Below are 13,936 nucleotides of genomic sequence, written 5' to 3' on the forward strand. Positions count from 1 at the left end.
ATAAATTCACAAGATTATGTTTTTATTTTAGATTCTGCTATCAGCAAACAAAGGACACAAGGCCTACCATCAATAGACCGAAGATATATAGAGGCCATGGACTTTTTCTGGTTTCTATCTATTGCATATGAAGTTGTACTCCTGCAACGTTAACTAACATGGTTTCTAAGAAGTTTCAATTTAATTACAACCTATTTTTTATTAGAAACTTATTGTAGTCCATTTTTTTTTTTTTTTGCTATTCAGTCCTTAATTTAGTAGTTTTTTTCTCCTTCTATTTTTATAAATTACAATTTCATTATTATAATAAAGAATATTTTGCAATCAGGCCCTTACGTGAGTCCTTACATTATTACTTTTAATCATTTAATTGTTTTCCCGCATGATTTTCTTTTATGGTGGCGGTTATTTTTTATTCTTGATAGCTTCCATGATTCAAACCATTTTTCTTAATTATTTCTACCTTTTCTCTTTTTTTTGCATATAAAAAAACACATCTCATTTCTTTTATCACTCTAAGAAAACATATTTTTAATTAGTGATTTTTAGCTATTATATTAAATATTTCTTATACCAAGTGAAAATTTTAATCAATACTCAGAGAATAATTACACTTGAGAACCTATTAATTCGACTAAAAAAACATTGCAGTAGATTTATGTTCTTCAACACTAAATTATCTAATAAATATCTGAAATTCTTTACAACACTACATAGAATAGATCGTTAAATATGCTCACATATTTTATTTCTCAACATAGCACAATTTAGCAAAATAGCACATTAATATATAATACTATACAAACAAGAAAGAGAAAAATAGAACATTAACAACTTAATTATTTCGTTGTTCAACTATTTATATAGCAAGGTTTGAAACAAAAATAATCATCAACAAGTGTTATTCATGGCTAGTAAATGTAAATATTCAAATCACCAATGACCTTTGAGATTGATTGTTGAACAAGGAAGCTAACATGCATGTAGGAAAGGAAAAAATACCTCAGTCTTCAACCTTCATTCAAAGTGTTATTATTCATATCCATTGATCTCCGTGTAATTTTGATCACCAGCAGTAAACAAAATAACCTACCAGATGGGTATTCTTGGATTAGCATCAGCTTTTTCTTGCAAACTAATTTTAACAATTCCAATAAATAGCTTCTTATATATATATATATATATATATATATATATATATATATATATATATATATATATGATATTAGGTCATTCATAGCACTACTTCATTTTTTCTATTCATTGCAGGTTAGTTATTCATCAGCACATGTTTATGTATTTGGCTAGTAGCTCCATGGTTCTAAAGATGGAGATGAAGCCCACGTCCAAATGAGTATTTTACAAAGAACAGACAAGGAATTCCCTTAATTACTAGTTGTTCAGAGATTTTCAAAAAACTTTATGAATTTAACAGATCTTTTTAGAGGGTTATAGATTGAACCTATCCAATTTTTGCAATGCTACGGATGTTATTCACTGAATTGTTGTAGTTCATCAAACAATAAATCTAATCTTAATTAATTATAGAGTTATGATGCAATCAAGCCCAAACAAATAAAACATTGAATTAATTATTACTCATTTTTGTACTTGCATTTATTTTCTAAATTATTTTCTTAATTAACATTTCAAGAGAAGAAATTTTTTTATCTCATCTAAATTATCTCATCATATGATTATCTATGATTAGTCATATCTTTAGCAAAGCAACTTAATTAAATATTAAGAAAAATGAGATAAAGAACTGAAAGAATTTCTTTTTGGATAATAGATATTATTAGTAATATTCTTGTGATCGGTTTTTTTTTTTTTCAAGACTCTTTTTCCATATTGGACTGATACTATAACAATAGAATTAGCTTAGTTGTAGGCATGAAAGAATAAAAACCTAAAGTTTAACACATCCTATTGAATCAAATAGAAAAATTATAAAACATCACTGAGTTCTTAATAATTATAATTCTTTATTCATAAAATTATAAAATGAATTTCATTTTATGAATTACATTTTGCAAATATTTTAGGAGGAAGAGCTTCCTTCAATATTGATTGCAAGAGGGAGCTTACTCGCTTACAATTAGAGAGACTAGAGGGAAAGTCCTTACGAATTACGTCACAATACCAACTTAATAACCTTATTTGGTTATTAACTTTTCGACATTCAAGGCCAACTATTCATTACATTCTAAGAACTTATAATTTTGAAGTAGATTAATCACCCAAAATAAACTTCTATGATTTCCTGCTTAACAGTAGCATGTCTTTCGCTTCCATGTCCTTTGTTTTTAAACGGACACTCTCCTAACCCCATGTCCTATGATTGAAACAGCATTGGTCTTGAACAATGAGAGCAAAACCAAAGTGGACAAACTTAAAAAGCACTTCCGCCTTCATAGGCCCAAAAGAGATTGACGGTTGTACATTAATGGCAGCGTAGCCGATAGATACAATAAATTGGGCAAAAACTTGAAGATAAGGTACTCCAAAAAGAGATTTTGAACTCAAATTCTAACAATATAGGCCCCTACATATATATTTCTATGATGGGCCTGACCTTTGAATTAGTTAATACCGCTGCTTTTATGTTTGAAATTATAATAACAATTATTTTTTAAAGTGTTTTTTATTTAAAAAATATTAAAATAATATATATATATATATTAAAATTTATTTTTGACATTATCATATCAAAATAATCTAAAAACATTAAAAAATACAAACTTTTGACTCTTTTCCTTTTCGCTATTGTAGCTTTGGTGCATTTTTGACATTTTTGATCTCCAAAGTTATTTATTTTCAATTTCTTTCTTTGTTTTAATTTTTGTTTTCTAAGTTTTTACATTTTTGTCTAGAACTTTATTTATTTTATATTTTAGTCTTTAAGTTAGATAAAGAAGAGAAATGGATCACCAAAAAAAAAGAAATGAGAAAGAAAGTCATTAATTAGCCACGATTCAATGACCGATAAGTTTGTTTTTGGTGTCAATGAGTTTTATTTTATAAAAGAAGTTCCATTAGGATTTGTTTTCCCCTCATCTTACAAAAAGCAAAAAAAAAACAGATCGAAGTTGAGAATGAAAATTTGTTGGCTTGGTTTTGTTTTTTGAATCAATTTATTTGCATTTTATGTTGATATATTTGTTATTGATTCTCTAATGGTGTTTTTTAGGTAATTACGAGTAAAAAAAAGTTTGAAAAATGAGTTTTTATGGTCCTAAAAGTTAAACCCTGATTTCTCAAATATCTTTGGTGATCGGGGAAGATTGTAGGTGACGAAAATCATCTAGCATAGTGAATGACCTATCAATTAAAAAGAAAAGGAAAAAAAAAAAACATGCTGTCCACTCTATAAAAAAAAATAAAAAAAACTAAACATGTTGCCCTAAGTCTTTAAGCCTAGCATGCTTGGGCTCTTAAGCAATTAGTCAAGCTCAATTATGCCTAGTTTTTTTTGTATTTTTTATTTTAATTAATATCCTTTATATATATATATATATATATATATATATATATATATATATATATATATATATATTTCTTACTTTGCATGATGTATTTATAGAAATAAAAATCATTTGTACTTGGTATGAAAAAATAACCTCAAAGATAAAATAAAAAAAAATAAAAAGCACATAAATTGAAAGGAAAAGTCAAGATTAAATATTTGCATATTTGTCTTTCTTTTGCTTTTATAAAAAATATTAATTTTTTATTTTAGTATTTAATTGACATCAACAACTCTTTCTTAGTTTATTAGATTATGTTATTTTTTAAAATTTATTTAATATGCATAATCAATATCTTTATATTTTTCAATCAAAAAAGTCATAATGTAATAAAACACATTTAAGACATTGGCATTTTCTTTCTCTGTTTCAAAACTATCTTCACATCTTACTAACGGTGTAATGTTAAATGGATTCTCAATTTATTTTATTAAATACATACATCTTCTCTTCGATTTATAATTTGTTTATTTTCATGTAAAAAAATGCATTGACAACTTGACATATATATTTTTTTTAAAATTGAATTTTAGTGTGACCAAGAGCAGGTTAAATTACTAGTCAATTCTATTTCACCTATGTGTGCATGCTAGGGTTCCTTTTATCTTTTCAGTCCTGCAAATGGAAAAAACTCTGAACCTAGGACCTATGAAAATCTCTTAGAATCTTCAGTCTTGACTAATTGCATCTTAAAAATTCCCAACCCATGCCCCCGTATACCTTTCTTTTATCACATCAAGACCAAAAAGGAGCAGTCGAAGTTACATTAAAAAAGAAAAAAAAATCTCTTTCCTATCCCAACTCTCTTTCAATTTTCATCCACTGAAGATCCAGAAGTTTCCCAATACACAAGACACCAAGACATAGGCACTCAAAAAAAGTGGTGTTAATTAATGGCATACACAAGAATTTTCATTTTGTGCATTCAAGAAAATATAGACCCAGTAATGATCAGTATCTGTGAAAGCCAAAATTAAATTAAGCTGCACAGGTTTGGGTTGTTACCTGGACTATTGTTGGCAGCCGGAGGATTGTCCTGTAATAGCTCCCTCTCCACGATATGAGCTTTACATGTCGAAAATAATGCTGTCAGGATATTGTAATGGAATACAGTTAGCTCAAAACTACACCCACAATTTTAATTTTTTTTAATGAATAGAAACCAAATTCTATTAGAAATCGTTAGCAGATACATCCAAAAAAACTAAGGAAGTCATTAGGATGGTGGACACAAAGTATTAACAGTAGACTCTCAAGACAAAAGGACCCCATTCAACAACAGGAGAAAAAAAACACACACACACACACACACACTGTACCCGGATGACAAGAACCATATATAATTCAAGGCAGCAATATACAAGAGAGATAGAGCGACTTCCATATCCTCTCCAAACACTCACTGCCGACAGCCAAATTTAGCCAACATTCAAGAGATATCACCATACCATATAATTTCATCGCCACAAGACAACGGACCACAGCAGCAAATATATTGAAATTCCACAACACAAACCACTCAGCATAGCGTGATCAACAGGAAACTTAATTCCCAAGCAGAAACTGTCTACAATGTGTTGTCTGAATTTGGTAGCTGTAGCTCAGCTGGAATGCTTGGTACATTTATCTCACCTTGCAATACAGCACAAGATCCACCCATCAAGGAAAGAAATTGCGAGGCACAACAAGGAACTTGAGAATTAACCAGCATAATCGATCCCAACAGCTACCTCTTCGCAGAGATAACACTGCCAGCACCTCCAAAGCTCAAAAGAACAACTTCAAAAACACAGCTGCAGCAGCTACACCAGATCAAGCCATGAAACTCGAGTAAAAGGCAAGAACACACAAAATCGACTACGAACTGATAGCATCAATAGCAAAAGAATTAAAGCATCATAACGACAAGACTCCTCTGAAACCTCATTGATCAGGCCACCCATCAAAATACAGCTAAAGAACAACAACAGTCTCACCCATCAAACTACAAATTAACATTCCTTATTAGCTTTCACTTCCTTCAAAAGGAAAACAAAAGGAAGAAAAATGAAAGACATTGAGTGACGAAACAACCAAGTTATGCAAATATATTGTGACAGTAGAAAACGAATTTTGCCTTAAGATATTATATAATGACATGTGCCAAGACTGAACACCTCAAAGCAAGAATGTAGCGAAATCATTCGTAACACATAAGAGAGACAATCTGATAAGCAATGTCAATTCATAGTATCCAAGGTTAATTTCACTAACTAAACTTAAATTCTGCAAATTCTTCATCTTATTCTGTTCACACATGGTCCGCCTAAAGTAAAGATGAAGACAAAATCCCAGAAAGAGAGAACAAAACAAAGACAAAGAAAGAAAGTAGACAAAAAAGACAAAAAGACTAGTGTCAAGAAATCCCATCAGTCATTATATATATTGGCTACGCTGTTCACTTAACTATACCGAAGAAGCTACTAGTACTAGACTACTAGTATGCTAGCAAATTGAACATGTAAAATGAAATAGGAAAAGCAGTGTCATAGTAACACAGACACACAGGAAATATAATATAGGATTTACAAAATGTTAGTTACCTAACCTTTCCTAGGTGAGTAAACTGTGCATTTAGTCTCTCTAGTTTTTCAAATTGAATTAAATAGTCCCTCTAGTTTCAAAAATTAATTAATAGTTCTTATATTTTCTATTTTTTTTAAGAAATAGACAAGAAATAGATAATATGAAAAGATTGGTAAAAAGAATAAGAATTTTTTAAAAACAAAGTATCATTAAATTAAGTATATCAATACTCACTATCAAAAAATTAATAAATAGCAACAAAAAAGTTGACAAAATTTATTTTGTCAGTAATTTTTGACATAAACAATGACAAAAAAAAATTGGTGATTACTAATGGAATATAAAAAATAATAAAATAATAAACATTTCATCAACAACTTCATAGAAAATTTGATACGTAAATATTTTTCATCAATGAAATACACATACACTTTCTTTGTCTTGTACTTGCCCATAAAAAAGCAGCTTCCTCTCTTATTTTCTCACAAATCCAGTCATCTCAAGCTGCTACCGTTTACCTAAATCTATAAATAATGCCAACATCTCTTTCTTTGTTCAATTTCTATGAAACTTCATTATATTAAGTAAGCAAACCTACTCATTTTCTTTATAACCAATTTATATTTTGGGTTAATTTATTGAATTGTTTTTGTACTATTTATAGTTTGATTGTATATTTAAGTGTGTTGCAAAAACATTTATAGAGAATGTTGTTGTATTAATGTATGATTTGTTTGAGATTTTGAAAAAATTGATTTTATTTGTCATTTGATGAAATTGATTTTGATTTTCAAACTTAAGTGTGTTATAATTGAAGAAATGATGAGTTATTTAATGAGTATCAATTACATTTTATCAATTATATTATCATGTTGGAAATGTGAGGAAATTTAAGGAAAATGATTTTTTTGAATTGATAATAATTAAAAGATATTAATTTTGATTGAAAAAGTTTGAATTGAACAAATAATAGATAATTAATTGGGTACTAATTATTTGTTGTTAATTTTATTGTTTAGTTCACATTATGAAGTAAAGTTGAATTTGTGTAGAAATGATAATTAGTTATTATATTATGAATTAATTTTGAATAATTATTTGAATTTTGAGTTGGTAGTTACATTATTAATAAATGTTATCATCAATATTCTATATATGTTTATAAGTGATGGGTGATCATTCTTGAATATATCGAGACTCTTTCGAAGGGTTTTATAGGCAAGATTATCTTAAAAGAATTGAGGTTCTTATTAACTTTATACTTTCTAATCCAAAAAATATTAGTAGGGGTAAAATTATATGTCCATGTGCGAAGTGTAAGAATAAAAAGTTTCACCATAAAAATGTTTTGACAATGCATATACTTAAAAAAGGGTTCATCGAGAAATAATTATATTAGTTTGTATATGAAGAATCCTATGTTCCTTACAAAATAATGTTAGAAAGGATGATTGGCTTACCTTCTAGTTTTAGAAACATATGAGTTTGCGGATGATAATATTAATCTTTATAAGAGTATGATGATGGATACAATGAGAATGAATCAAGATTATTTAGGTAAAGGCTCACGTAATATCATTTTAGATGAAGAACCAAATGTAGATGCAACTAGGGTTTCTAAACTTTTTAAAAGATTTTGTTAAACTATTATGGGATGAGTGTACAACTCACGGTAAATTATCTGTTATTTCTTGGCCTAGGATACCAAAAAATTAATACATGTCTAAACTTTTGCGTGTTGTACAACAGTGAATATGCAAATTTCACAAAATGAAAAATCTTTTATCATGCTCGGTATAACCCTAATAATGGTAGAGAAAGGACATTTATCGCAAACAAAAAATTAAGATACTATGCAATCATTCATAGGGCTTCAAAAGTTATTTATATCTCCAAAAACTGCTAAGCATGTGACATCATTCACATGATGGGATGGAAGGTGTCGCAGGGCGACGTCGAAATGGCGCACTAAAAGTGTCTCCTGAGAGGTGTTGTTGTTGGCAAAGGAAAGGATTTTGAGTCTAATCATACAATTATGATTAAGGTTCAGGAGTCACCACCTAGTATTATGGTTATTAGAAAACCTATGGTCTGCAAGAGTCTGAGTGAAGGACTGGTTGTGAAAGGAGAAGACGCATCACCCCTAGTGCACCCTACTTCAGGAAAGCTGCATTGTTGTTTGATTGTTTTTCTAGGTCAAGTTTCTATTTATTGGTCTTTTCTAAGGTCTAAAATATATCTTCATTCGTGAGAGAGTCTTTACCTTATTGGTTGAAGTCCAAATTTTAGCATCACATTTATTTTGTACTTTATATCTTTAATACCTAAAGGTGTACTCTACTGTGTAGTTCTACACCCTCAAATATTAAAGTCTACATCTAAACTCTAATATAAAATGAACAAAATAATTAGTGAAGAGTTTTTGATATTTTGGTCAAATTCTAATGAATAACCATAAACTAGTTACGATATTTTTTTTACATTTTTAAAACATGAGAAAGATGCAATTTTTTTGTTCTTTTCATAAAAATATGCTTGGAAAACTTTTAGGATTTGGTTGTATGCATGAAAACAAAATATTTTTGTTTTTTGAAAGGGGAAATGAATTTAAAAGTTTTGAGATTTTTTTTTAATTTTCATTTTTTTAAGAAACATTTCAAAGAAAACCTTGGTTGCAAGCACACATTCACCTACGGAAATCAGAACTGATCTTGGAAACAAAACATCAATTTATATTCTGAATATTTATCTCTTCTTAAGATTAGTTAGTTAACGGATCAGCCGTATAACTAACCCTAACCATCAAACAACCACAGTGTCCACACTAATAATTTAATTCAATGGCAGCCTTAAGAATTAGATAAATTGATTAATCAAGAAAACATAACTGTCCGCAGTCTATGTTTGATTTGATTGAATGTTCTCCCTAAGATTAATAACGTAGATCCGCCACAATTATTAAACTCAGTTGCTTCACAAGTTCATATACCACAACTCTGGTTTTGATATCAAACTTAGCAATAGATTGTTTACAATAATAATTTAGAGTCCGCTTTAGCAATTAAAATAAACAATCATAGGAAAAATAAACATAGGAGAACAAACATATTCATCATATAAAACTGAAAAGAAAAGGTAAAATAAATCTCACAGTTCTTGAAATTCGAAGGTTTTCGTGTCCTTGCAACCAAGAAAAAAGAGTTTAGCCGTGCATGTTTGTTGAACAACTAATAAAAAAGAAGGAGGAATGCATGATTTTGGGTTTCTTAGAGGAAGGGGGTGTTTTTCTCTTCTTAGCTGGCTGCCCCCCTTCTTTTCTCTCATTTTTTTTTTATATCCTGGGAAACCCTAGTCTCTATTTTACAAAATAGTCCTCCCTTAAGTAGACATTTTACATTTAAGTAGTTCAATAACTATTTTCCTAAAAAAAAAAGAAATAGCCTTGCATGAAATCTTCAAGCTTTGGCTTAGAGGAGCTAAATTGCTGAAATAAAAACTTGGATGTCGGTTTAGATGCTTCGGAACGTAATTTTGACTCGTTTCTTCACGAAACTTGTTTGCTCGTAAAATTCAATTGTCATCTTTGAAAAATCATATCTCCCTCATATGACATCGTTTTTGGCTGAAATGTTTAGCGTTGATAGGATTTGAGTAAGGAATCCAACAAAATTAATTTTGCATCAATTGGACTTCTATAGCTCCAGATATTCAAGTCGGAATGACTGAAGGTCAACACTGACAGATTGCAAGATTTGACTTTGAAGGCTGTGATTTCCATGCTCTTTCTTATTATATTTTCTTGCCTTATATGTCCAGAAATGTATGGATGTTAGCCCAGAAATGTATGGATGTTAGCTTTTTAATGCCACTGGAATCACTTCATTTCGATCTCTAGAGCTCACGCTCTGCACAAAACATTGACTGACGGTCAAATCTGTCAATTACCTCCAATTTACTTCTTTTTGCATCTTTCATCCAAAAGTGTCTTCAAAACATAAAACAAAGAATATCAAGGCATTTTATATATAAAACATAGGCAAAAAACTAGTTAAATGTGGACGAAACTATCGAATAATATGGTTGCATCAAATACCCCCACACTTAGCTCTTGCTCGTCCTAGAGAAAGGATAGGTAACATTAAATTGAAATTAAATTAAATCAAATCACTATGACTAATCTCCTAATCTCCCATCAATATCCAAGAATATATGCATTATAAACAATAATACAATCAAGAAGGATAAAGAGTACAAATTTTCATGAATTTATTTACATGCAAACTTCAAAACTCAATTGATCATTGGAATTTAAATAAAATCTATGTCATGCCAAAGTGATAGGTCCTCTCATTGATATACAATCCAACACTCATGTGTTTAGGGCTTATGTGTTTAAATCTCTCAAATATATGCCAAGTTGACTTTTTTGTGTGCTGAGTTGCCTCCCAGTAAGTGCTTTTATTTTATGTCATTGGCTCGACATGTGGCATGCTCATTCCTCATAGATTGGTTCAACTAACTCCACAGAAGCGGTGAGTTCTGTCGTCCAACCAGGAAAAAGTTTCAAACGCGAATGATAAAGAAGGACTTTGTCTCTAATATGAAACTCTTTTCTTGTAATCATTCGGTCATGAAAACTCTTAGTTTTTTCTTTGTAAATCCTTGCATTCTCATAGGCATCATTCCGAATCTCTTCCAACGCGATTCCTGTCTTTTTAAGTACCAAAAGGATAGGCGCCACCCATTTACTATCCGTGATGGGGTAAATCACTCCTACATAATGGGGAACAATTTGCAAAGCTTGCAAAGCCAATGCTGATCCATGCACATTTTGGGGAACACATATATATGCCTCTCCATCTCTTCTATCTTGGTAAAATCATAGCCATAGCTCAAAGCTACGCTTAATCCATCTTCACTATCAAAATCACAAACTTGCTGCACACACTTATCAACTTGGTCATAACATGTGATAGAATAAACATTGCTATAAGGTTATGTCATTGCATCATGAAAATTAAATTCAATTTTTTCATCTCCTACCTCCATAGACAAAGTATCCTTGCCACAATCAATTTTTATATTGGCAGTTTTCAAGAATGGTTTCCCAAACAATATAGGAGTGTTGTTTGATAAATCACAAGAATCATGTTCCATATCAAGAATATAAAAGTCACATGGAATGCCCAAACTATCAATCTTGACTAGGACATCTTCTATCACACCAAGTGGGTAAACAAAACTACGATCCGCAAGTTGTATTACAATGCTAGATTTATTCAAAGGCTCAAGACTAAGAGAATCATAAACATGTTTAGGCATAACGCTAATGGATGCACCTAAATGGCACAAGACCCTTTTGAAACTAGCATTACCAATAACACATGGGATAGTAAACGCACCTGGGTCTTTTTGCTTCAAAGGCATATTCTTTTGAACAACAGTAGATACAACTTCACCCATACTTACCATTTCATGACCTTTCAGTTTGAAAGCTCTCTTGGTAGTACACAACTCCTTCAAGAATTTGGCATACTTGGGAATTTGCTTGATAGCATCAAACAAAGGAATGTTGAGTTCTACTTTCTTGAAAACCTTTAAAATCTCTTTTTCTTTGTCCTCTTTCTTTGACCTAGAAGAACTCACAAGAAAAGGTGGAATTGTTTTAAAACTAGAATTCATTAAGTGGGGAGTTACCTTTGGAGTGTTGATCGATGTTTCAGTTTGTGGAGGAGGAGGATGTTCCTTCTTTGTACTCAATTCGGTTTCTATCTCTTCTTCTTTCTCCATCTCAATTTGTTTCGACCTTTTCTCTTCAAGTTCTTTCCCACTTCGCAGCATGATCGCACTAACATTCTCTATTGGATTCAATGCTTGGGAGGGCAATTTTCCATTCATTTGTGCTTCCAATTTCCCCACACTTGAAGCTACTTGCCCCATTTCCTTCTCCAAGTTGTGAATACGTGACCTTGTTTCTTGTTGAAAAGATATGACATTTTGTTGCAAGGTCACAGTGTTAGAAGCCAAAGTTTTCATCATCTCATGAAGATCATCACTGGATGACGATCCCATAACATTGGAGTTTGTGAATGGAGGGGGTTGTCTCGCTTGATAATTCTGTTGGGATTGAAATCCATGGGGATGGAACTGTCGGCCTTGATTGCCTTGTTAAGGTGGGTTCCCATAGCATAAGTTTGGATGATCTCTCCATCCGGGATTGTACGTGTTGGAAAAGGGATCATATTTACGCTGGGGTTGTCCGTTGAATCCTCCATCAACTTCATGAACTTGTTCAATGTAATCTTTTTGCATTGTTGGGCACATATCTAAGGTATGTCCTTGTAAGGAACATATGATACAAACTTTCACCTACTGTGCATTTCCACAACCCAAAGAACGCACAAGAGAAGTAAAATCATTAACTTTATTTTCAAGGTTAGAAATACTTACCTCATTTACTCGTTTGTTTGCGAAGTCTCCACACGTGCCAAATTGTTTCGAGTTGGTTGCCATATTTGAGATCAATTGGCGTGAGCCTCGGGTGTCTTATCTACCAATGCCCCTCCACTTGCCGCATCAATGATACTACGGTCAGTAGGCATCAGTCCTTCATAGAAATATTAAATGAGCAGTTGATTAGGTATCTGATGGTGAGGGCATTGAATGCACAGTTGCTCAAATCTTTCCTAATACTTGGAAAGTGTCTCTCCATAAGATTGTCGAATCCCACATATTTCTTTCCTTATGTTGGCAACTCGAGATGCTGGGAAATACTTTTCAAGGAAAATCTTCTTTATGGCATTCCAAGTTCCAATGGAACCTGGGAGAATAGAGAAAAACCATGCCTTTGCTGCCCCTTTTAAAGAGAAAGGGAAAGCTTTCAACTTAATCTGTTCTTCGTCAACTTCATTTGGTTTCATGCCAACGCAAACCATATGGAACTCCTTGAGATGAGTATGGGGATCTTCACCTGTAAGACCATTAAATGTTGGTAGCAAATGTATAAAACCAGATTTGAGCTCGAAGTTTATATTATTGTCGATGTTGATGCACAATGGTTGATTTTCCACGTTAGGAGCAGCAAGTTCCTTGAGTGTTTGTTGTTGTTCAACATCCATGGTGTTGACGCGAGCTTCCTTTCGTAACCTGCATAAAGTGTTTTCTATTTTGAGATCCACCTGCACTTGACTCTGGTTAGTAGAATAGGTTACAGGCATAAATCGTCAAGAAAACTAAAAAAAAACCAGCCACACAAGAGATCGAAAACAAAGCAAATTGTTCGAAAATGCTACGCTAGAAAACTAAAACTGCCTAAAAACCCTAGAAAACAGTAAAATTCGGTTGATACCTAATTCCACCAAAAAATCTATTTTGAACAGTACCGCTGTCGTAAATGAACAGTACCGCAACAAGAAAAAAAATATGTTTCTCTTTTTTTCTTCAGAAAAATAAATAACAATCACAGCAAATAAAGATAATAGAACAAGAATCAACTAAAATTACTTCCCCGACAATGGCGCCAAAAGTTGTTTCGCTGATTAATTACCCTTGCTTCAAACACAACACACAAGATAGTATAGAGCAAGCAAGGGGTCGATCCCACGAGGAAGGTTCAAGTCAGATTTTTATGCTAGGTGATATGCAATTTGGGGGGGGTTTGGACGTTATCTAGGCTAAAGCAAAAGAAAACAGAAAACTATCAAATGAAATTTAATAAAATCAGAAAATTATCAAGAGAACAAACCTTGGTTGCAAGCACACATCCACCTACGGAAATCAGAACTGATCATGGAAACAAAACATCAATTTATATTCTGAATATTTATCTCTTCTTAACATTAGTT

At 31.6% G+C, this 13,936-nt stretch overlaps 1 long non-coding RNA gene across 2 annotated transcripts; it reads right to left on the reverse strand.

Annotated features, from left to right (window-relative positions):
• Positions 1-741: 741 nt before the first annotated feature.
• LOC127904358 (uncharacterized) lies at positions 742-5,933 on the reverse strand. Of its 2 annotated transcripts, none has more exons than XR_008057444.1 (3): positions 4,976-5,933; positions 4,533-4,613; positions 742-1,089 (listed from the first exon to the last, which is right to left on the reverse strand). It is a non-coding gene; the product is annotated as an uncharacterized LOC127904358 (long non-coding RNA). The 2 variants fall into 2 exon arrangements; XR_008057443.1 differs by having other exon boundaries at positions 5,160-5,932.
• Between the last annotated feature and the right edge of the window lie 8,003 nt (positions 5,934-13,936).

Source organism: Populus trichocarpa, chromosome 15 (genome assembly GCF_000002775.5).
Source record: "Populus trichocarpa isolate Nisqually-1 chromosome 15, P.trichocarpa_v4.1, whole genome shotgun sequence".
Lineage (NCBI taxonomy): Eukaryota > Viridiplantae > Streptophyta > Magnoliopsida > Malpighiales > Salicaceae > Populus > Populus trichocarpa.